Source organism: Cherax quadricarinatus, chromosome 5 (genome assembly GCF_038502225.1).
Source record: "Cherax quadricarinatus isolate ZL_2023a chromosome 5, ASM3850222v1, whole genome shotgun sequence".
NCBI classification, from domain to species: domain Eukaryota; kingdom Metazoa; phylum Arthropoda; class Malacostraca; order Decapoda; family Parastacidae; genus Cherax; species Cherax quadricarinatus.
The window spans coordinates 76,742,400-76,768,805 of record NC_091296.1 but is presented as its reverse complement, the minus strand read 5'-3'; positions in this window follow the sequence as shown (position 1 = coordinate 76,768,805).

Genomic DNA, 26,406 nt, shown 5'->3' with positions numbered 1-26,406 from the left:
CTGACCACAGTATTGGCAAGGCACTCCTATGCCATGTTGGTAAAGATATTTCTTCATGCTCTTAAGAGCGGTACGCGCATCATCACCGTACAGAATGCTACCCAGGCTCTTGAGCTTTCTTGTCTTTCCCATATCGATACTATTCCTGTCACTATTGAAAAACATCATTCCCTCAATTCTTGTAGTGGTACCGTCATTCTACCCCATACCATAGTTCAACAAAATTTCCAGACATGTGGCACTGACATTCTTGAACAGCTGGAACTCCAAGATCTCCCAATCCTCAAGATAGACACCTACGTTCTTCCTGCCCGCGGGCGGAAGCAATATGGCTTGTTTAACTTTTGACTGTCGTGAACTCCCATCCTCAATTTATGTAGCAGGACATCGGTTACAAGTTCGAAAGGTGATCCCTACACCGCAACAGTGTAGAAATTGCTGACGATTTGGCCATCCAGCGAAATATTGCAGATCTATCGCCGAATGCCCAGTCTGTGGTGCCGATGACCATTCTAATACATCTTGCAATCGACCTCCCTCTTGCCTTAATTGTCATGAGGCTCACCCTTCGTACTCTCGCCATTGTCAAGTCTACTTAAACGAGTGGGAAATCCATTACCTCAAAGAGGCAGAAGGTCTCTCGTATGCCATGGCAGTTTGTCGTCTCCGCCTCCAAGGGAGACTACCTCGTGTTTCTTATTCCCGTGTTTCAAAACGTCCCCCCACTTCTGGTATCCCATCTTCTGCAACCACCTCTGTGGTTACCTCTCCCATAGTCACTCCTGTATCTAATTCTTTTGCTGCCCTCGGCTCAGACATCCCTACTTCAACACCTCGGTCTGATCTCGCTTCTTCGTGTTCTCCCTCACAAGCCTCAGTAGTGACGAGATCTCGTATGACACCTCCCAATCATCCCTCTACTTCTCAAAAGTCAAAAAGAGGTCCATTAGCACCTACCCATCTTCCACCTCCTCATTTTACCTTCCCTGTCTCTGTACCTGGTTCTTCCTCTCTCACTGGCTCTGTTACAAGTGTAGAGGTTCACCCTCCTACTGTACCTTCATCCCCTGTTCCCTCCCAAGTTTCTTCCTCTTCTGCCACCTCCCAGGTTTCTGCCTCTTCTGTCCCCTTCCACGCTTCTCCAGTTCCCTCCACGCTTTTGGTACAGTCCATTACAGTTCCAATCTTTACTCATCCTCCCCCTACCATTTCCAATATTGTCTCCCTTACGACGTCTCTGAATTCCGAAACACTTGAAGGGACGTTCTACCATAGACCCCTTACTACGCTTGAATACGTATGTTCGTAATGCCTTTGCGAATAACCACTCAGTTATTGCCATATTTTTTGACCTTGAGAAGGCATATGACACAACTTGGAGGTATAATATTTTAGCCCAAGCCCACTCCTTAGGCCTTCGAGGCCATCTACCGTCCTTCCTTAAGAACTTTTTAACTGACAGGCATTTCCGTGTTCGGGTTAATAATGTGCTCTCCCCGGACTTTATCCAAGCTGAAGGTGTCCCCCAGGGATGTGTTCTGAGCACAACACTTTTTCTCCTTGCTATTAATGATTTGGCCTCTAGTCTTCCATCAAATATTTGGTCATCACTATGTTGATGACTTCGCTATTGCCTGTGCAGGCGCTGACTGTCACCTCATTACAGTTTCTCTCCAACATGCAGTCGACCGTGTTTCCAATTGGGCCACCACACGTGGGTTTAAATTTTCCAGCACTAAAACCCACCAAATTACTTTCACTAGACGCTTTGTCATCTCCGATCATCCTTTGTACCTCTATGGCTCCCGTATCCCTGAACGTGATATAGTCAAGTTTCTGGGCCTCCTCTTTGATCGTAGGTTATCCTGGAAACCTCACATTACCTCTCTGAAGGCAACTTGTCACAGCCGGCTGAACCTTCTTAAAACCCTTGCTCATCTTTCATGGGGGGCTGATCGTCGAACCCTCCTTCGCCTACATTCCACCCTTATTTTATCGAAACTTGATTATGGTGACCAGATCTATTCAGTGGCATCTCCTGCTACTCTCTAGCCTTAACCCCATTCATCACCAAGGATTACGTTTATGCCTTGGTGCTTTTCGCTCTTCCCCTGTCGAGAGCCTCTATGCAGAAGCGAACGTTCCATCCTTATCCGATCGCCGTGATGCCCATTGCCTGTGCTACTATGTACGCTCTCATGATCTCCACAATCCTTCCATTTATAGAATGGTCACTGATTTTAGTAGACATTATTTGTTCGCCGCCCCTGTTTACTCCGTCCCTTCTCTCTTCGCCTTCATTCGCTCGTCTTCTCTTCAACTATCACCTTTCTATGTACATGTAGCATCTCACTTTTCCCTACCCCCCTGGGAAGTTCCAGCTGTTCGAGTCTGTTCTTTCTCCCTCCCTTGCTCGAAAGCCCAGCTGTCTACGGTCGCTTCCCGCTCTCTTTTTCTTGACCACTTTCACTCTCATTCTCATGCCATTGCTGTGTACACAGATGGTTCTAAGTCTTCTGATGGCGTAGGATTCGCAGCAGTGTTTCCGGACAGCATCGTACAAGGGCATTTACTATCTTCGGCTAGTATTTTTACTGCTGAATTATATGCCATCCTTACAGCACTTATCCGTATTGCATCTATGCCTGTGTCATCATTTGTGGTTGTCTCAGACTCCCTTAGTGCTTTACAGGCTATACAAAAATTTGATACACCTCACCCCTTAGTCCTCCGTATCCAACTTTGGCTACGCCGCATCTTTACCAAGCATAAAGATATTATTTTTTGTTGGGTCCCTGGTCATGTTGACGTACAGAGCAATGAACAGGCAGACACTGCTGCGCGGTCAGCAGTACATGACCTACCAGTTTCTTATAGAGGTATTCCATTTACGGACTATTTTGCTGCAATATCTTCCCATCTTCACACCCGTTGGCAACAACATTGGTCTACTATGCTCGGCAACAAACTTCAATCTATTAAACCGAGTATAGGTTACTGGCCGTCTTCTTATCACCAGTGTCGAGGTTGGGAGACTACTCTCTCCCGTCTTCGCATTGGCCATACTCGTCTTACTCATGGATATCTCATGGAGAGGCGTCTTGCTCCTCTCTGTGAGAATTGCCAAGCTCCATTATCAGTCAGCCACATTCTGTTGGACTGCCCACTTTATCAACGAGCACGCAGAATTTACCTCTGTCTTCGTCTTCGCTCCGCTGGTCTCTCTTTACCTTCCCTTCTCGCTGATGGACCCACCTTTCATCCGGACTCTCTCATTGACTTTTTGACAACAACTGACTTACTTCACAAATTCTGATACCTTCAGCCCTTTCTACTTCAATCTCTTGCTACCCTCTACCCCCGTACTATCCCCTGCCCTGCTGTTTTCTGTAACCTGCTGATCATCCCTCCTCCCTTCTGCCATCCAATACCCTCGCTTCCTTCCCTACCCTGCAGCGCTGTATAGCCCTTGTGGCTTAGCGCTTCTTTTTGATTATAATAATAATAATAATCTTGATCCTTGGATTGAATGTGATTGCCTGCCATTTCCCAGGCATTGTATGACCCTTTGGGTTTAATGCTTCATTTAAATCTAATAACAACTGTTGTATCTGAGCGCCTCTGCACAGACATTGTTTGAATGATGGTGAAAGTGTTTTTCTTTTTTGGGTCACCCTGCATTGGTGGGAGGGTAATAAAAATAAAATCCAGTAAAGTTAATTGGAGAAGTGCAAAGTGATGTAAAAAATAAATGGAGTATTATCACTGTTCAATCTTATCCGATGATGGGAGTTGGGTTGATCTTGATGCTGGACCACTTTAATATACATGGTAACCTTGATGCTGGACCACTTTACCATTTATGGTGACTAATGCTGGACCACTTTACAATGAACGGTGGCCTTGATGCTGAACCACTTTACTGTGCATAGTGACGTTGATGCTGGACCACTTAACTGTGCATAGTTCCCTTATGCTGGCCCACTTTACCGTGCATGGTGACCTTGATGCTGGACCACTTTACCAAGCATGGTGACCTTGATACTGGATCACTTTACCATGCATGGTGACCTTGACTATGGTCCACTTTACCATGCATGGTGACCTTGATGCTGGACCACTTTACCATGCATGATCTTGATGATGGACCACTTTACCATGCAAGATCTTGATGCTGGACCACTTTACCATGCATGATCTTGATGCTGGACCACTTTACCATGATTAGTGACTCATGATGGACCACTTTACCATTCATAGTGACCTTGATGCCAGACCACTTTACCATGCATGGTGACCTTGATGCTGGACAACTTTACCCTTCATGGTGACCTTGATGCCATGTCACTACCATGCATGGTGACTGATGCTGGACCACTGTACCATGCATGGTGACCTTGATACCAGACCACTGTACCATGCATACTTTCATGTTGGACCACTTTACCCTTCATGGTGACCTTGATGCCAGACCACTTTACCATGCATGGTGATCTTGATGCTGGACCACTTTACCTTTCATGGTGACCTTGATGCCAGGTCACTTTACCATGCATGGTGACTGATGCTGGACCACTGTACCATGCATGGTGACCTTGATGCCAGAACACTGTACCATGCATGGTGGCCTTGATGCTGGACCACTTTACCCTTCATGGTGACCTTGATGCCAGGTCACTTTACCATGCATGGTGACCTTGATGCTGGACCACTGTACCATGCATGGTGACCTTGATGCCAGACCACTTTACCATTGTGGAAAGTTATTTGGTCCCTAAAGTTCCACAGGACAGATCCAGCATGGCCGTAATGGAACGGCTGAGCTGGGTGGCCTTTATACCCCACCCAAAACAAAGCATTCTCTTGAGTTGGCGTGGATTATTGGTAAGCTTATTTAATTTATAGATTTACCCTTCAGGGAAGGAGTAGGTAGTTTTACTGATAGTATATTAATATTAGGTTTACTAAGGCAACTGTAGATAATAATAATGTAGACCCAAGACCTTAACATAGGTAGTAATAGGCCGATAATGTAGACAAACACTAGGATAAGTTAGCTAGGGAGAACTGGCAGCCCTAGTTTGAACGAAGAGATGAGGGTCTGGAAGAGAGACCAGCTCGTTCTTCTTAAGACAGACACCAACTGGACAAGATGTGCCGTGATCAGCAGACGGCGCCCCCCACGTGTCTTCACATTCGAGACCTGGGGAAATCTTGTAGAGGTACCTCGATGTACCGTAGATGACCTCCTCCATCAGGCCCATACAGTAAGACAAAACCTCCACTTTATCTCGTAGATTTCTGGCCAGTGTCTGGGGAGAATTGTGAGTGAGTTTGATCTGTGGGCCTGTGTTGCAGCTGGGAGTGCATGCCCAGTAAGTACCAGTGTCTCTCGTCTATGTAGAAGCTAGTGTCCGTGTCTGCATAGTTGTACTAGGGGATACACACCCCCTTGGATATAGGAATTTCTGAGGTGCAGGCAGGTCACTAATAACGATTGAATATTGCAGGAATTAAGGCTCCTGGTTGCATGTGGTTTCTGAGGGGAAGTCCAAAGGGGCTAAGGCTAAGCTTAGGGAAGTTGAAGATCAGGATATATGCTGCAACACCAAGTAAGTTAGTCCTTTATACGTGAATGCAGGCGAGTTTCTTGCAACATCAGTCATTTGTGAAAATCTGTCATGTAAGCCACTTGTGAGGCTGAGGTACCCACCTCAGAGCTCGGTGTCAACAGAGTTTGCCAGGGTAGGCGACTCACTTGGAGGCAGTCCACACAAATTTTCACAAAAGTGGTCCTTCGAAAACCGTGATGTGGAATAGCTAGGTTAAGCTATCATAGCTAGGCCACAGTTAGGAACCAGTTTAACAGAGTTAGGTTAAGTTAGCACACCTAGGCCCAGAGTTACACAGAGGCTAGGCCAAGCTGACTATACACAGAAGTTGTTATTTGCAGTACTTTACAGGTAGGCTAGAGAAGCTTGTGAATTTAGTTATTTACAGTGATTACAAGTAATCCAGAGTAGGAGACTTGTGTGTTGATTACTTACAGTGGATTTGCAAGGTAGCCACAGTTAGGCTAGGCTTGTGCAATATTTACAACAGTTATAGTAGCTAGGACAGATTTAACATAGTTATTATTTACAGGGATTTCTAAAGCTAGGTTAAATTAAGCTAGCTCACTAGTTAGGTTAGGATTTACCTTATCCAACCATCCACGCTAGACTGAGTAAGCTAGGTCAAGCTGTTTACACATTATTTATTTACTGGTTCACAAGTTGAATTGTTGAATTTATTTGTGTTAACCAAGTGATTTTAATTTGTATACTGCACTTTTTATTGTGTGATTTTCATTGTCTTTGATTCATGTTAATGTGGGATTTGTGAATTGTACCTGAGACTAGGTTAAGTCCTGTAATTATTTGCTGGCATTGTACAGGAAAGTGCTAGGTTAAGCTTTCACATCGATACACATTTTGATTGGGATTTGAGAGCTAACAGTGTACATTTTAAGTCAGAGTAGAGACAATATAACAAAGGGAATTGTTAAGCTTGTTGAGAGGCCTTGAGACTCGTTCATTCTTACCTAACACCGTGACGTGCTGTGGGGTGGACTGGGTAATGTACAATTAGTGTCACACTCCTCATTAACCTTCGACAGTGGCAGATGGGAGAGTCTGGTTCAGTGTTAACAAAATTAAAACGATCAGTGGCGGCATACAAAGGGCATCTGAACAGAACGCGTAACAGGTGCAAGGCTACTTGCCAACGCAGTAACGTAGACTGCGATGATTTGCAAGACTGCTTGAAGAGTTTTGGGGAAAAATGGGAAGCCTATGAACAAGCATTCTCAGCATATGAGCTACAGGCTATTGAGGATAATGAATCCCAGGTTAGTCTTCAGCAGGCTCTGGATGAATTCACTAAGGATGATGTAGATTGTCATCAGGAGATGAATATGTACAAAGATAAGTTAAGTACATTAAAGGCTAGTATTCCAAGGGTGGTGTCGAACACCGCAGGTATCCCAAACAGCCACACACCTGTCAATATGTTGCCCAGGTTGCCCCAGTTGAATTTACCGACATTTGACGGAACCCTAACTGAGTACATTGCTTTCTGGGATCAGTTTAAAGCCCAGATAGATGACAGGAACGATTTGTCAGATGCCGTCAAGTTGCAGTATTTGCGGTCGCAGCTCTACCAGATTACTGACACTAATTACCAACATGCCAAAGACCAATTAGAAGACATGTTTGGCAACACTGAGGAGATAAAGGTAGCTATACTTTATAGGTTGTTGGATCTAGAGGCTTGCCGACATGAGCGTCAAAGCCTAGAGAAGTTCCGAATTGAAATTATGAGCTTGACAAACAGTTTCAGAGATTTGCATGATGAGGATGATTCAGAATGGGTCCTTAGCCAGGTGATTCAGACGAAACTGGCTAGCACTACAGTGCATGAGTTGCACTTAAAATATCGGACGAATAGGTTCACGATAAAACAAATTATTGAAGGGTTAGGGGATCTCATATCTCACCTGAGCATAGGTCAGGGGGAGAAATTACCTACCAAGGAGAAGTCGGTCAACTTCCCCAGACATTCGAGAGATAGACCTAAACCACCACCTACTAGGGTCAGCACGTATTATGCCCAGGGCGAGTCCTCCACCCACAGGGCCAAGGGAGAAGCCACTAAAGCGGCCAGTATGAGACGGTGCGTGTTTTGTGAAGAAGAACACTCTAGTTCAGGGTGTCCGAGCTTCACCACCTATAACAAAAGGGTTCAGCGACTAAGGGAGTTGAGACTTTGTTTCAAGTGTTGTGGAGAACATTTTGCCAGGGACTGTAGCGCCCAACTCAATGAGTGTCGGGGCTGCCGGAAAGGTAGGCACCACAGTGCACTGTGTCCTAATGACACCAGATCAGCACAAGCTAAGGAGAGCAAACCGCAAGAAAGGGCGGAGAGCAAGGACAAGTCGGAAGCAGTGATGAGTGTGGTGAGTGCGGCACTGGGAATTTGTTCTGGGGAGCAGTTTCAAGGTTCGGTGACCTTGCCCACCATAATGGCGGTGGTTACGAATGGGAAGAAGTCTGAAACGACCCGTTTGTTCTTCGACAGTGGGGCACAGAGATCCTTTTTAACAGAGAGTCTAGCAATTAGGTTGAAGCTGAAGACAGGTGGTAATGGTGACATGAAGATGGAAGGGTTTGGTGGGGAAGTCCCACGCAGGTCTTATCCAGTAGTCAATGTGACGGTCAGGTTAGCCGGGCATCGACGGGAAATTTCAGCCTTGATAGTGAAGAAGCTGCCCAATATCATTACCACTAAGGGACTGGCCGCAGCAGTCAAACATTTGAGGGAGTTAGGTGTGAAGCTAGCGGAACCAGACATTGCTACAGACAACGTTAGTAATGTGGGAATCTTGGTAGGAGGAGATTACATAGACGAGTTCGTGTCTACGAGAAGGGTTATCAAGGAGGGTGTTGGTCTGTAAAGGACTCCAGCGGGGTACATCGTAGGAGGCAGGGTACCAGCTCATTTCCCTGCGACCCCGGGGAAGGAGGGCTCCGGTATTACAGCGACTGAGGCTGTACTGGTGATGCGGATTGGGGTGCACGAAGGTCTGTCAGAGACGCAAGTTGGCATATCTGACAGTGAGCCGGTCCATAAACTATGGGACCTGGATGTAGTAGGGATTAAGGGTGACCAGCCGCCCCCCGAACATGAAGAGACGTATCAAGATTACTTGAACCATGTGCAGTTCAGGGACGGACAGTACTGGGTGCGACTCCCATGGAAACCGGGACACCCAATGCTGCCCACTAATTTCAAGAAGGTACGGGGTCAGTTGAATTCATTGGTGAACAGCCTGACCAAGAAGGGTCTGGTGGGGAAATATGATGATATTATTAAGGAACAGCTGGCCCTTGGGTTCATTGAGAAAGTGCCCAATGCCAGCCCTGGGGAAAACACCCATTATCTTCCACACATGGCAGTCACCAAGGAGTCAGTAACCACTCCCATCAGAGTAGTCTTCAACTGCAGCTCACAGGCGAGTCCCCGAGAGCCATCGTTGAATGACTGTCTGCTCACAGGGCCCTCCCTGACGCAGAAATTAGCAGATGTGTTGTTGAGATTCAGGACAGAACAGTACGCCTATGCGGCAGACATTAGCAAAGCCTTCCTACGTATTGGGTTGCAGCCACAAGACAGGGACTACACAAGGTTCTTGTGGTTGACTGACAGGGAGGTGCCCGAGCGAGGATATGATACCTACAGATTCAGGGCAGTGTTGTTTGGTGCCACTAGTTCACCATTCCTATTACAGGCCACCATAGACTACCACCTTGTGAACTGTAACAGCCCGCTTAAAGAATTACTGAAGACCCTATTTTATGTGGACAACATGCAAGGTACCACCTCAGATGAAAGGCTGTTGATGGACATTTACCGAGAGTCTAATCAGGAGATGCTCTCGGCTAACATGCCATTGAGAGAATGGGTGACAAACAACCCAAGGTTGTGGGGCACGGTGGAACGTGACTATGCTGGCTACTCAGTACCTGAGGTAACATCGGTGTTGGGACTGGAGTGGGAAATCAAGGAAGACAGACTTAGGCTAAAGAGGAAACCTGATGGGGAAGGGAAGCTGACCAGGAGGTCTTTGCTGAGCAAAGTGCAGACTGCCTTCGATCCTTTGGGTTTGTTGACACCCATCACCATTCGAGGGAGGATGCTAGTGCAACAGACCTGGGAGCTGAACCTAGGTTGGGACGACCCACTGCCAGAAACAGTCTGCCAGGAGTGGGATCTGGTTAGCAAAGATCTAGCGGAATTGCATGAGTTCACATTCCCCAGGTCCATCGGGTGCACCGGGCGGGACTATGACTTGCATGTCTTCTGTGATGCCTCCTCCAGGGCCTATGGGGCAGTAGCATATTTGGTGGCCGGGGACCAGGCCAGTCTGGCCACCAGTCATGCGCGGGTGACACCCCTGAAGGATTGCTCGATTCCAAAGCTAGAGCTCACGGCGATGTTGCTGGGAACAAGACTGGGTAAGTACATAGAGGAGGTGTTGAGTAATCTGAGGGTGACACACACCTATGTATGGACAGACTCGGAGGTGGCCTTACAGTGGGTCCAGAACGACAGGTCTAAGCTCCCCTATGTCAGGAATCGGGTAAAGGAGATACGGGAACTACAGTCAACGTCAACAATTCTGTACGTGCCTACAGATCAAAACCCAGCCGACCTGATAAGCCGAGGGGTGACACACAAAAAGCTGAGTAAAAGTGAGATTTGGTTCAAAGGCCCAGACTGGTTACCGGCAAGGGATTGCTGGCCAGAGCAGAAATTCGGGGAGACAACCAGCAGCATAGTACACTTTGCAGGGGAACCGACACTGAATTATTTGACCCCAGGCGCTACTCCTCTTGGAGGAAACTTATAGGAGTCACGGGAATGGTATTTCGATTTGTGAGGAAGCTGCATGGCAAGGTAAGCCAAGGTCGACAGTTGTCTCTCGTGGGTCCCAGAGAATATTGGATAAGGCAGTGCCAAAGGGAGAAGTTTCCAGGAGTGCTGGAAGTACTGGCGACCAGGCAGCAGGTTATGGCATCAGGACGTGTGTCCAACGATGACTCAGGGAACTTTGGGATTGTTCCTAGATCATGCGGGGCTAATAAGATGCTGGGGATGAATACAAAACTCTGAGCTCAGCTATGGGGCCAAACATCCCTTGCTACTGGGAAAGGAGGGATGGGCGTCAGAGCTATTGATACAAGATGCCCATCAGAGGACCTTACATGGGGGGTTTGGAGATACCCTCGCCTGCCTACGTCAGAATTACTGGGTACTGAAGGGTCGAGCTGCCATCAAAAGGGTGCTAAAGAGTTGCACGGTCTGCCGGCGGTACGATGGGAGGACCCTACCATACCCAGGTCCACCACCGCTGCCTCAGGAGCGGGTACATAGTGACAGGCCCTTTGAGACTGTGGGAATAGACTATACTGGGGCTATCACATTGAAGAACCCAGGAGACGATAGGGTGGGCCCTCAGAAAGTATATGTCTGCCTGTTTACTTGTGCCACTACTCGAGCTGTGCATTTGGAGTTGGCAGAAGATATGTCAACAGAGACTTTCGTGAAGTTGTTCAGGAGGTTTACAGCCAGATTCTCGTGCCCGCGATTGATTATCTCGGACAATGGCACAAGCTTTAGGGCGGCCGATAAAGTTTTCAGGAATCTTAGGGACAACAGAGAAGTACAAGAACACCTGAAGAGAATAGAGTGCAAGTGGAGGTTCATAGCTCCCAGGGCGCCTTGGCAAGGGGGATTCTATGAACGTATGGTAGGCACAGTCAAAGGGTGCATTCGGAAGGTCTTGCACGGCAGGAGAGTGAGCTTTGATGAACTGAGGACAGTGTTAGCGGAGATAGAGGCAAGAGTCAATAACAGGCCTCTGACCTACGTGCAAAATGGGATTGACGAGCAGGAAGCTCTCACCTCCAATCACATGCTGTTTGGAAGGAGGATTGAGCCCTTTCCCACAATTTTGAGTCAGTCTTCCAAGAAGCTGGATTATTATGGGCCAGATGGTCCCCCCATCATGAAGAACTGCACAGGAGTCACAACAGACTGGTGAACATCCTGGACAAATGGAACCAGGTGTGGCGCAGGGATTACTTGACAACCCTGTGGGAACATTTCTATGGTGCCGACCCCGAGGCAAATAAGATGATGCTAAGTGAAGGGGACCTGGTGCTAGTAGAATCCGAGGCACCCAGGGCATACTGGCCTCTTGGCCTGGTAGTGTCGACCCACCCAGACAAGGCTGGGCGGTTGAGAATGGTGAAGGTGAGAATGAATGGTGTCGAGACTATAAGACCCATCAACAGGCTTTTACCTCTTGAGGTCCACACGGTGGGACCGGGACATGAGAAACTGGACCAGAGGCTGACCGAGCTGAGTGGCCGGACGACCCGTCAAACGGCGCTCTAGTCCAGGGCCCACTGGGAGGGCCTGCGGGAGGCAGACTTGATCTAGACTTAGCGCCTACCTTCGCCGGCGGGACAGATCCAGCATGACCATAATGGAATGGCTGAGCTGGGTGGCCTTTATACCCCACCCAAAACAAAGCATTCTCTTGAGTTGGCGTGGATTATTGGTAAGCTTATTTAATTCATAGATTTACCCTTCAGGGAAGGAGTAGGTAGTTTTACTGGTAGTATATTAATATTAGGTTTACTAAGGCAACTGTAGATAATAATAATGTAGACCTAAGACCTTAACATAGGTAGTAATAGGCCGATAATGTAGGCAAACACTAGGATAAGTTAGCTAGGGAGAACTGGCAGCTCTAGTTTGAACGAAGAGACAAGGGTCTGGAAGAGAGACCAGCTCGTTCTTCTTAAGACAGACACCAACTGGACAAGATGTGCCGTGATCAGCAGACGGCGCCCCCCACGTGTCTTCACATTCGAGACCTGGGGAAATCTGGTAGAAGCACCTCGATGTACCGTAGATGACCTCCTCCGTCAGGCCCATACAGTAAGACAAAACCTCCACTTTATCTCGTAGATTTCTGGCCAGTGTCTGGGGAGAATTGTGAGTGAGTTTGATCTGTGGGCCTGTGTTGCAGCTGGGAGTGCATGCCCAGTAAGTACCAGTGTCTCTCGTCTATGTAGAAGCTAGTGTCCGTGTCTGCATAGTTGTACTAGGGGATACACACCCCCTTGGATATAGGAATTTCTGAGGTGCAGGCAGGTCACTAATAATGATTGAATATTGCAGGAATTAAGGCTCCTGGTTGCACGTGGTTTCTGAGGGGAAGTCCAAAGGGGCTAAGGCTAAGCTTAGGGAAGTTGAAGATCAGGATATATGCTGCAACACCAAGTAAGTTAGTCCTTTATACGTGCATGCAGGCGAGTTTCTTGCAACATCAGTCATTTGTGAAAATCTGTCCTATAAGCCACTTGTGAGGCTGAGGTACCCACCTCAGAGCTCGGTGTCAACAGAGTTTGCCAGGGTAGGCGACTCACTTGGAGGCAGTCCACACAAATTTTCACAACCATGCATGATCTTGATGCTGGACCACTTTACTATGCATGATCTTGATGCTGGACCACCTTACCATGCATGATCTTGATGCTGGACCACTTTACCATGCATGATCTTGATGCTGGACCACTTTACCATGCATAGTGACTCATGATGGACCACTTTACCCTTCATGGTGACCTTGATGCCAGACCACTTTACCATGCATGATGACCTTGATGCTGGACAACTTTACCCTTCATGCTGACCTTGATGCCAGGTCACTTTACCATGCATGGTGACTGATGCTGGACCACTGTACCATGCATGGTGACCTTGATGCCAGACCACTGTACCATGCATACTTTCATGCTGGACCACTTTACCCTTCATGGTGACCTTGATGCCAGATCACTTTACCATGCATGGTGACCTTGATGTTGGACCACTGTACCATGCATGGTGACCTTGATGCCAGACCACTGTACCATGCATACTTTCATACTGAACCACTTTACCCTTCATGGTGACCTTGACGCCAGGTCACTTTACCATGCATTGTGACTGATGCTGGACCACTGTACCATGCATGGTGACCTTGATGCCAGACCACTGTACCATGCATGGTGGCCTTGATGCTGGACCACTTTACCCTTCATGGTGACCTTGATGCCAGGTCACTTTACCATGCATGGTGACCTTGATGCTGGACAACTTTACCCTTCATGCTGACCTTGATGCCAGGTCACTTTACCATGCATGGTGACTGATGCTGGACCACTGTACCATGCATGGTGACCTTGATGCCAGACCACTGTACCATGCCTGGTGGCCTTTATGCTGGACCACTTTACCCTTCATGGTGACCTTGATGCCAGGTCACTTTACCATGCATGGTGACCTTGATGTTGGACCACTGTACCATGCATGGTGACCTTGATGCCACTGACCATGCTGTACCATGCCAGACCACTACTTTTTCATGCTGGACCACTTTACCCTTCATGGTGACCTTGACGCCAGGTCACTTTACCATGCATGGTGACTGATGCTGGACCACTGTACCATACATGGTGACCTTGATGCCAGACCACTGTACCATGCATGGTGGCCTTGATGCTGGACCACTTTACCCTTCATGGTGACCTTGATGCCAGGTCACTTTATCATGCATGGTGACCTTGATGCTGGACAACTTTACCCTTCATGCTGACCTTGATGCCAGGTCACTTTACCAAGCATGGTGACTGATGCTGGACCACTGTATCATGCATGGTGACCTTGATGCCAGACCACTGTACCATGCATGGTGGCCTTGATGCTGGACCACTTTACCCTTCATGGTGACCTTGATGCCAGGTCACTTTACCATGCATGGTGACCTTGATGCTGGACCACTGTAACATGCATGGTTACCTTGATGCCAGACCACTGTACCATGCTTGGTGGCCTTGATGCCAGACCACTACCATGCATAGTGACCTTGATGCCAGACCACTGTACCATGCTTGGTGGCCTTGATGCTAGACCACTGTACCATGCATGGTGGCCTTGATGCCAGACCACTGTACCATGCATGGTGACCTTGATGCCAGACCACTTTAACATGCATGGTGACCTTGATGCCAGACTACTGTACCATGCATGGTGACCTTGATTCCAGACCACTGTACCATGCATGACCTTGATGCCAGACCACTGTACCATGCATGACCTTGATGCCAGACCACTGTACTATGTATAGTGACCTTGATGCCAGACTACTGTACAATGCATGGTGACCTTGATTCCAGACCACTGTACCATTCATGGTGACCTTGATGCCAAACCACTGTACCATGCATGGTGACCTTGATGAACGACCACTGTACCATGCATGGTGACCTTGATGCCAGACCACTTAACCTTGCTTGGCCCCCTTCCAGAAAGATTTCTTTGATGCCAGTGAAGATTGAGGTCGTTCAGATTCAGAATTGTCTTATTTCAGAACGTAACGCTAAGTTCTGATACTTTCTATGTATTTTTATATTTTTAAATTGTTAACTATGTTCAATATACGAAGGAATACTTATTTCTCATTGGCCATTAAATGACCCAGGGAGGTAAAATATTAACATAATTTTTTGATATGACGATGTCATTGTTCATTATATGGGTCCTTGATATTGGTGAGGGGCTCTTGATTTAGGGAATTGGAACTGTGCTCCAGTTCCCCGAATTAAGCCTGAATGCCTTCCACATCCCCCCTGTGAAAATTTGTGTGGACTGCCTTCAAGTGAGTCGCCTACCCTGGCAAACTCTGTTGACACCGAGCTCTGAGGTGGGTACCTCAGCCTCACAAGTGGCTTATAGGACAGATTTTCACAATGATTGATGTTGCAAGAAACTCGCCTGCATGCACATATAAAGGACTAACTTACTTGGTGTTGCAGCATATATCCTGTTCTTCAACTTCCCTAAGCTTAGCCTTAGCCACTTTGGACTTCCCCTCAGAAACCACGTGCAACCAGGAGCCTTAATTCCTGCAATATTCAATCGTTATTAGTGACCTGCCTGCACCTCAGAAATTCCTATATCCAAGAGGGTATGTATCCCCTAGTATAACTATGCAGACACGGACACTAGCTTCCAGACTGCCAAGAGACACTGGTACTTACTGGGCATGCACTGCCTGCTGCACACCGGGCCCACAGATCAAACTCACTCACAATTCTCCCCAGACACTGGCTAGAAATCTACGAGATAAAGTGGAGGTCTTGTCTTACTGTATGGGCCTGATGGAGGTCATCTACGGTACATTGAGGTGCGTCTACCAGATTTCCCTAGGTCTCAAATGTGAAGACACGTGGGGGCGCCGTCTGCTGATCACGGCACGTCTTGTCCAGTTGGTGTCTGTCTTAAGAAGAACGAACTGATGTCTTCCAGACCCTCGTCTCGTCGTTCAAACTAGGGCTGCCAGTTCTCCCTAGCTAACTTATCCTAGTGTTTGCCTACATTATCGGCCTATTACTACCTATGTTAAGGTATTAGGTCTACATTATTATTATCTACAGTTGCCTCAATGATCCTAATATTAGTGTGCTACCAGTAAAACTACCTACTCCTTCCCTGAAGGGTAAATCTATAAATTAAATAAGCTTACCAACCACGCCAACTCATGGAGAACGTTTATGTTTGGGGAGAACGCTTTTTGTTTGGGTGAGTTTAAGGGCCACCCAGCTCAGCCGTTCCATTACAGCCATACCGGATCTGTCCTGTGGAACTTTAGGGACCAAATAAATTTCCACACCCCCCCAGGCGCTGTAAAATCCTACGGGTTTAGCGCTTCCCCTTGATTATAATTATAATATATAATCCTCCAGGTTTAGCGCTTCCCCCTTGATTATAATAATAATAATTATATGGGAAACTGATAATTTTCCTTTAATTTATGTGTAAGAACTGCTGGGATATAATGGTGTTTATATAATGTAGTGTAGGTGAGTAGTGTTGATGTGACTTAAAAGATGTTAAGCCACAGAGGAACCAACATTCCATATAATTTACTCTTTTATGGTAATGAGTTAAGTAAGCAACATGTAATTTTTATAATTTAAAAAAAAAAGAAATTAATATTCGAATAATGACAAAGGAATTTATAGGCGCATCAAAAGAGGTGAGGGTCATCTTATGAATCAGTATATTGACATTAAGAGGGACGTTTAAAAGGGGTGTGGAAAATATTTTAATTTTCTGAAGCTATAGTGCCTAATAGGTGTTTAGTGTGTTGATAAGGGTAAAAAAGTGTGTTTGAAAATGGAAGAGAACCAAGAGGTTCCCTCTGCGCCTGCGCTGATGGGCAGGGGGGAGGTAGAGACGGGGCATCAGTAGCGGGAGTGTTTTGAATGGAGTTAAGAGGTTGGGAAAGTATGGGACCAGGAAATTGGCGTTCACGGCGGCCTAAGGATTAATATAGGCCTCACTTCATAATAGGAAGTGTCGTAACTGTTCCTAGTGAAGAGTGAGGGAACGTGATTTACGGGACCACTGTAATAAGTGGCAAAATTAGTGAATAATGGCAGATGCCATGGAGTGTGTTCAATGGAAAATACCCGTGATATAATCATCACTCATCGATGTCACCTTGTGGCTTAGTGCTTCTTTTTGATTATAATAATAATCATCGGTCCCAAATCTTAATTGAGCGACCTCTAACGTGTATACTAGTTATGAGACGTTAAACTGTATGGTGGGCTGTGAAGTAATCAGTGATAATAATACTAAGTTAAGGAATCGTTGAAGCGATATGAGCTGCCATTCCCAGAGTGAGTGTGCACATGTTTACCTCGTGGTTCCTGTCCCGAGGATAGTGAAGTTTTAATGGAGCCACGACTTCTAAACCGGGACAGACCAACAGATACCTTGTCCTGCTGGAATAAGAACCGTATCGGTGTAGCAGGACATCGAAATGAGATGGTGGATGGAGGAAATACGGAGTATCAGTCACCCACAGTTAAGTAACCTTTCTAGTTATAGCAAACTGATACTGGCCAGTTAGGTATGTTGTAATTTGAAAGGTTGTGGGTGATCCAGTTACATCAAATGACCACCGGAGAAATTCTGGTAAGTGGAGGTATTATATATAAGTGTTTTTCCTTAATGGATATATACATGTGCAACCTACTTCTCCCCTTCATTCAGTTATACTAATATAATCTATACAGTCCACAATTAATTAGTAGCGCCGTACTTGCGGGTGCTATCAGTCATACTGGTTTTGGATAGATATGGGTATGATTGTGAGGTCGAAGGAACTACCTGCAGTGACCAGGGGTGGCTAAGTTTTCTCACATGTCTACACGGGGTGACTACAGTAAACAATATGGTTGTTTTCTCCCAATGAGATTACTTGTATGCATGTAATGTTGAGGTACATACAGGTAACCCCATATAAAATTTTCCATATCTGCCCGTTGGTCCTTCCTGAACCGGATACAATCAGTGAAAAATTAATTGAATTAATTACTTAATAATTAAGTGACTGATTGAAGGAAGTGGGCATAGGGTGCACAAATTTAATCGATCGTGTGGTGGATGATAATTAACCCAATTAATTACTAGCACATGTGTGGCTAGGATTTATACAAGAGTAAAGTGCAAGAATTACTCTCATAAGGCGTCTACTTAAGTTGTATAATCAGTGGTTATTAATTCCCTAACCATGGCTGGGTCTGAGGAAGCTAGTGCGGCTGGCAAGTCCATGGATGCCAAAGCAAAGAAAGCATCACTGCAAGCTCAGAAGGGTCATGTTACTAAATCATACAACAAGTGTATGGAGTTAATGGGACAAGAAACGGTGAACCCTGATGAATTAAAGTTACACCTAGATGCCTTAGAAAATAGATGAGAGTCATGCAGCAGCGCTGTATAGCCCTTGTGGCTTAGCGCTTCTTTTTTATTATAATAATAGTATGAGTCATACAAATTGTGGTATAAAGACTGTGAGAGAGATCTGCTAGTGAATTGTGCAGATGGAAAGGAAATGAAAGTTTTAATTAATCAGGATTACGAATTGGGAGAAAAACTGTTTTGTAAAAATAAGGCTTTGAATAAATTAAAGGGTGTAAACCAGGCAGTTGATCAACCTATTAATGCAAAGGGTGGGTTTGCCAAAACCTCCAGAGTACGGTCTGGAGGAAATCAGTCTAGGTCTGCAAGAATTAATTGTTCAATTGCAGGCCAGTCAGCCAAACAGTTCTAAGGATATAAGACATAATGACTCGGAGGTATCTGTCAAGTCTCAAAAGGGAAAAATAATCCCAGTGGTAATAATCATAATTAAGGGTTACATAGGCACATATCAAGTGACAGGAATCAATAATAGTGGTTCCTTACATCAAAGTGAGAGGAATAAGTACCTCAGTAAGGGTAACCCAGTTGATAAGAGGTCAGGCATGGAAAAGAGAGACTGTCTCTTCTGCAAGGGTACTCCTTTCACTAAAAATTGTAATGCCTATAATTCATGGGATATTAAAGTGGAAAGAATGGAAGAACTTGACAGATATATCAGATGTCTAGGCAATCACAATGTAAAGGATTGTCATGCCAAATTGAACAGTTGTTATCAATGCAACAAGGGAAGGCACCATACAGTTATGTGCAGGGTTGTATGTAATTCTTATAATAATGGTGACAATAATGATAATGTTAATAACCCTGACACTACAGTGACTGATATAAAGGTTGCAGCTAATGGCAATAATGATGGCCTAGCTGAGGTAGCCTTGCCGGTGTTGGATGTAATAATTCAGGATAAAGGGTATAAATCCAAAACTATGCGGCGTCACTCTCCTCAACACTGGCACGGGCCATGTAATATATGGCAGGCTACCGCGTAGTAATGATGACTAGAGGAAGTAGTAAATACAGTCACGGTGTGTCTTACTCATAAAAGGTCAACCCAGTACAAGTATTCTTCTATCGAGGATGATGTTGAACCAGTCTAATTTGTGGGAGCTGGACAGCATAGGGATTAATATAAATGAGGAAAGTCCAAATGATTCCTTTACTCAGGAACAATACCTGAAGGATATTAAATGTGAATCTGGACATTACTGGGTGCGACTTCTGTGGAAGCTGAACCGCCCAGAATTACCTACTAATTATAGGATAGAGCTTCTTTTTGATTATAATAATAAAATAATTATAGGATGGCGTATGGACAGTTAAAGGGCCCAGCTCTGCTAACTGAGCAAGACACCAGAATTGTTGACTGCTTATAATGATATAATTAATAAACAGTTAAATAATAAATTGTTCCTACTTCAGGCGACGATAAATGCACACCTTAAGTGCACAGGTGGTCCACTGAGCGAAGTAATTGGGTAAATAATCTTATGTGGACAATTTCCTGGGTGTGACGTCAACTGAAGAGGAACTAATGAGGATATATGAAGGGGTTAATGAAATAATGCAAGGTGCAAGGATGCCCCTGAGGAAATGGAACATTAATTAGTCCATTTTGAGGGATCAATAAATATGGAAAGCCCTGGAGTTGAAGTGCCTATATGCAGTAATGTACTGGGGACGACTTGGGATACTGAGAGAGACTTGTTATTATTAAAGTCTAATAATTCCAGTATGCCCAATAAATTAACCCCGAGAGTATAGGTTTAGTGTCACACCTTACAATAAGAGGGAAATTGTTAATACAAGAAGCATGGAAGCTTGAATGTGCTTTGGATGGAGCCCTACCTGAGGAGTTAACAGGCGGAAAGAATTAATTGGTGATTATGTAAAAAACAATGTTGGAGTTCCCAAGCCAGATGGCCAGTGAAGATGGGAAAATTGTACTCCACATTATTTAAGTCTTCTAACAACGACCTCCGCCCGGCCGCAGTGTGGAAAATATTTTAATTTTCCGAAGCTATAGTGCCTAATAGGTGTTGATATGGGTAAAAAAATGTGTTTGAAAATGGAAGAGAACCAAGAGGTTCCCTCTGCGCCTGCGCTGATGGGCAGGGGGGAGGTAGAGATGGGGTATCAGTAGCGGGAGTGTTTTGAATGGAGTTAAGAGGCTGGGAAAGCATAGGACCAGGAAATTGGCGTTCACGGCGGCCTAATATCTTAATAGAGCGACTTCTAATGTGTATACTAGTTATGAGACGTTAAACCGTATGGTGGGCTGTGAAGTAATCAGTGATAATAATACTAAGTTAAGGAATCGTTGAAGCGATATGAGCTGCCATTCCCAGAGTGAGTGTGCACATGTTTACCTCGTGGTTCCTGTCCCGAGGATAGTGAAGTTTTTATGGAGTCACGACCCTAAACCGAGACAAACCAACAGATACCTTGTCCTGCTGGAATAAGAACCGTATCGGTGTAGCAGGACATCGAAATGAGATGGTGGATGGAGGAAATACGGAGCATCAATCACCCACAGTTAAGTAACCTTTCTAGTTATAGCAAACTGATACTGGCCAGTTAGGTATGTTGTAATTTGATAGGTTGTGGGTGATCCAGCTACATCAAATGACCACCGGAGAAATTCTGGTAAGTGGTGGTATTACATACAAGTGTTTTTTCCTTGATGGATATATACATGTGCAACCTACTCCCCCCCCACCTTCATTCAGTTAAACTAATATAACAGTCCACAATTAATTAGTAGCGCCGTACTTGCGGGTGCTATCCGTCATACTGGTTTCGGATAGATATGGGTAGGATTGTGAGGTCGAAGGAACTACCTGCAGTGACCAGGGGTGGCTAAGTTTTCTCACATGTCTACACGGGGTGACTACGGTAAACAATATGGTTGTTGTCTCCCAATGAGGTTACTTGTATGCATGTAATGTTGAGGTACATACAGGTAACCCCATATAAAATTTTCCATAAGGGGATAAGAAAAACTCAACAGGACTATGAAATTAAAGTTGCTAGGGATTCGAATACTAACACAAAAAGCCTTTTCCAGCTTTATAGAACAAAAGTTAGTGATAAGATAGGTCCCCTTAAAAATAACTCTGGGCATCTTACTGACAAGGAGAATGAAATGTGCTCTATTATTAATATGTACTTAGACCCTCTTCTCCTCCCCCGCTCTTTCTCTCTCTCTCTCTCTCTCAAGTATAGTGAAAAACACTCGTTTAGATTATGCTTCACAGTTCTGGTCTTCATATTGCAGAATGGACATAAATGCGCTGGAAAACATACAGAGAAGGCTGACGAAGTTGATCCCATGTATCAGAAATCTTTCCTACGAGGACAGACTGAGAACACTGAACCTGCACTCTTTGGGAAGGCATAGGATAAGGGAAGGATAAGACTGAAGTGTACAATTGTAAAACAGGAAAGGGATATAAATAACGTGCTAAAAATATCTAACGAAGACAGGACTCGTAGCATTGGGTTCAAGTTGGAAAAAATTAGATTTAGAAAGGTGGGAAAGTACTGTGAATGAGTGGAAAGAACTACCGAATAGCGTTGTTGATGGGAGAACCTTAGGTAGCTTTAACAGTTGGATGGACAAGTACATGAATGGGTGGGAAACGTGCCTAGCATGGGCCAGTAGGCCTACTGCAGTGTTTCTTTTGTTACTGACAATAATCAAAGATCACTCGTTACTTAGACAATTATTCGCTATCAGCTTTGGTCTCTCGAACAGATTTTACTATAAGCACTCGTCACTCTTAATAATTATTGGTTACTTAAGTATTTCCCTTTTTTGCTGTAAACTCTGGTAACTTGAAAAAGCTATGTACTGGTCACCCGAATGATTAATGGTTAGTTGATTAATTGTTTACTATAAGCACTGGTCACTCGAATAATTAATAGTTGTAGGCAGTGGTCACTACCATTATTGTTAGATTTTTTTAATTTTCTGCTGCAAGCATTAGTTACTTGATGTGATGTTTATTATTTCTTTGTTGGTTTCTTGAACAAGTTTCTTCCCTTTATACTGTTAACACTGGTTATTTGAATACATGTATATATATATATATATATATATATATATATATATATATATATATATATATATATATATATATATATATATATATATATATATATATATATATATATATATATATATATATATATATATATATATATATATATATATTTTTTTTTTTTTTCTCAATAAGTCGGCAGTCTCCCACCGAGGCAGGGTGACCCAAAAAGAAAGAAAATCCCCCAAAAAGAAAATACTTTCATCACCATTCAACACTTTCACCTCACTCACACAATCACTGTTTTTGCAGAGGTGCTCAGAACACAACAGTTTAGAAGCATATACGTATAAAAATGCACAACATATCTCTCCAAACTGCTAAAATCCCAAACCCCTCCTTTAGAGTGCAGGCATTGTACTTCCCATTTCCAGGACTCAAGTCCGGTTATATAAAATAACCGGTTTCCCTGAATCCCTTCACTAAATATTACCCAGCTCACACTCCAACAGCTCGTCAGGTCCCAAATACCATTTGTCTCCATTCACTCCTATCTAACACGCTCACGCACGCTTGCTGGAAGTCCAAACCCCTCGCCCACAACACCTCCTTTACCTCCTCCCTCCAATCTTTTCGAAGACGACCACTACCCCGCCTACCTTCCCTGTGAAGGCTTACTCAGCCCTGTAACAACTTCAGTCAGTATTACCAAGGCTGGCTCCTCCTCAGGAAAATTAATGAATAGAAAAAGAAATAATAACAGACAAGGATAAACACTTCATTATTTAGAAACTGAAAATGTAAAACAATAAAACATGAATGGGTAACTTAATTGAAAGAAAAATGAAAAATGAAATGAAAAATGGACATTTGAACTCAACGCTAATATAGTGATAATGGGGTGTCTGGTGTTAGTGACACTGCGTGTTGCTGAAATCGTAGCCGTTGCTGATGTGGGGGAAAGTCGCAGGTGTTGGTTACAACCCACCGGCTCGTTCTTCACAGAGTATAGCTTTCCTGTCCAGATGACAGGAAAGCAGGTTCTTTACCACTGCAATGATGAGGGGTTATATCCTGCTACTTGCATACACAAACAGGTAAGTGGATCAAAAATGGGACGTCTCAGGACGTTAGTCCGTCTCCTTCTATTCTACACGTTGATTGGCTGATGACCTTCTCTGTCATTTCAAGCTGTAAAGAGAGACAGATTACCCACTGCTTAAGAAATCACTCTCCATGATAAGTACAATACCTAAAAGATGTGGTGATTATTAAAACATTTAATCTACCGAACTTGCACACGAAAATCACTCACTACAAAAGCAAAAGACTTGGCAGACGATGCAACATCCCCCCAATGAAAAGCAGGGGTATCACTAGCACGTTAAGAGACCATACAAAAAGTGTCAGGGGCCCAAGACTGTTTAACTGCCTCCCAGCATACATATGGGGGATTACCAACAGACCCCTGGCAGTCTTCAAGCTGGCACTGGACAAGCACCTAAAGTCGGTTCCTGACCAGCCGGGCTGTGGCTCGTACGTTGGTTTGCGTGCAGCCAGCAGTAAAAGCCTGGTTGATCAGGCTCTGATCCACCAGGAGGCCTGGTCACAGACCGGGCCGCGGGGGCGTTGACCCCCGGAACTCTCTCCAGGTAAACTCCAGGTATCAAGACTGAAAGGACTAAGTTAATTATTGGTCAAAAGTGAAGCTTTCAACCAATAAGTCCACTAAAATATGGTCACGCGTGTACTTACAGTAGTGTTGGGAGCTGTGAGTCGAGTGATTTACTATTTGACCGGAGCCCCACACGTCACCTTTCGGGGGGGGGAGGGGAAGAGGGAGGGGAAGGGATAGCAGGAGCTAGACTGACCCTACCTTAACAAGCAGCCGGCAATCAAGCTATCACTTTCGGGGAGGGGGTTAAAGGGGGTGGGGGAATAGTGGGAGCTGGACTTACCCTACCTTAACAAGTAGCCGGCAATGAAACTATTGTTACTATATACTCCCTCGCTACTCCTATCTATTGAACTTTTCCCTCACACTCCCCCATACCAAGACTTATAGTCAAGGAGTATAAGAAGAATAGGTGAGGAAAAAGTTCTAACATGTGGAAGTCGCGTAAGGCAACAAATCTTCTACTGACTGTCACGACTTAACCAGTCAGAGAAATAATTGGATGAACCATTGATATACACAATATGGAACTTAAAAGCCTGGAGTGCCAATGTCCACCTCAAGAGGCGACTGTTGGTTCCCTTAAAAGTTTCTAGGTATATCAAAGGTTTGTGGTCCGTTTCTAAAATGGATTCTTTTCCCAGCAAATAAAATTTAAGTTTGGAGATACCCCACACAAGGGCCAAACATTCCTTTTCTATGGTGGAGTATCTCATTTCTGCAGGAAGGAGTTTCCGGCTTAGGAAGCATACAGGGAAGGGAGTACCATCATGGTGTTGTAGTAACACTGCACCTAAGCCAGTATTGGAGGCATCAGTTCTTAAACAAAATGTTTCATTAATATCTGGAATCTTAAGTATAGGGTCTTTCGAAAAGATACTTTTAATCTCATTAAACTTTTCGCGAGCTACATCGGAAAGTTCAAGAGGTTCCTTCACAGACTTTTTAAGGAAGTCGGATAAGATGCCTGTAAGATCAGTAAGGTTCGGGATAAACTGTGTATAAAAATTTACAGAACCAAGAAAGCTATGCATGAGCTTCTTGGTTTTGGGGAATTTAAATTCTAATGAAGCTTTGATCTTACTGGGGAGAGGCTGCAGAGAGTTATTAGAAAGTATCAGTCCAAGATATCTAATCTTGTTATACCCAAGGAAGCATTTCTTCGGCTTGGCAGTGAGGTCATGTGAGTGTAACCTACGCAAAACTGATGTTAATGTTTGGATATGTTCACCCCACGTGGATGTCATTATGTAAATGTTATCAAAATAAACGGAAACATTTGGCATATTACCCAAGACCTTTCTCATCAGTCTCACGTAGGTAGCACAGGCAGTTACCAAACCGAAGGGCATAGTTCTATATTGCATCAGTCCTTGGTGTGTAGGAAAAGCGGTGTACTGCTTAGAAGAAGGATCTAACATTACTTGATGATATGCCTGCGCAATATCAATCTCTGAAAAGAAGGAAGCGTCATAAAATTTGTGTAAATCGCTATCTATTAAGGGGCATAGGCTCAGCATTCCACCGAGTTATAGCATTAAGGCCTCTGAAGTCAATAGCAAGTCTATATGAATTATCCTCCTTCTTAACCATGACTACTGGTGAGCAATATGCAGATACTGAAGGTTCAATGATCTTTAGTTTTAATAATTTGTCTACCTCTCGGTCAAATGCATCCCTAAGGTGAACTGGAACTGGGTATAATTTTCTTTTGATAGGGTTATCCGTCACTAAGTCAATCTTATGGACTACCGTGGAGGTAACACCTGGAATATCAGTAAAGACGTCTGAAAAGTTACTCACACATTGAAGTAGTTCATGTCTCTTATGGTCATCCAAAGATTCATTAATATTAATGTTTGTTGCGCCCGAGTGGTCGAGAGTCACCAAGTCATGTAGTTCTCCGTCATAGTCTATGTTAGAGGTGTCAATTATGCACACCTTACACTCTTCAGTTGTCTTATCAAGTTCGTGTGGAAAAACTAAGTCAAAGTCATTCAAAGAGTTGACCGAATTTCTTCGGTAATATTTCTTAAGGATGTTGATATGATAAAGCTTAGGTTTCCTCTTGACTTCTATGAGGTAGTCAACTTTCCCACAAATTTTTAATACTTTATATGGACCTTTCCATGCTACTAATAATTTATTTGACTTGATCGGCAAAAGTACAAGAACTTCATCCCCTACTTTAAAACTTCTTCTCTGACTTTTGGAATCAAAATAGGTTTTGTACTGGTCCATTGGCAAACTTAAGTTTTTCGAAAC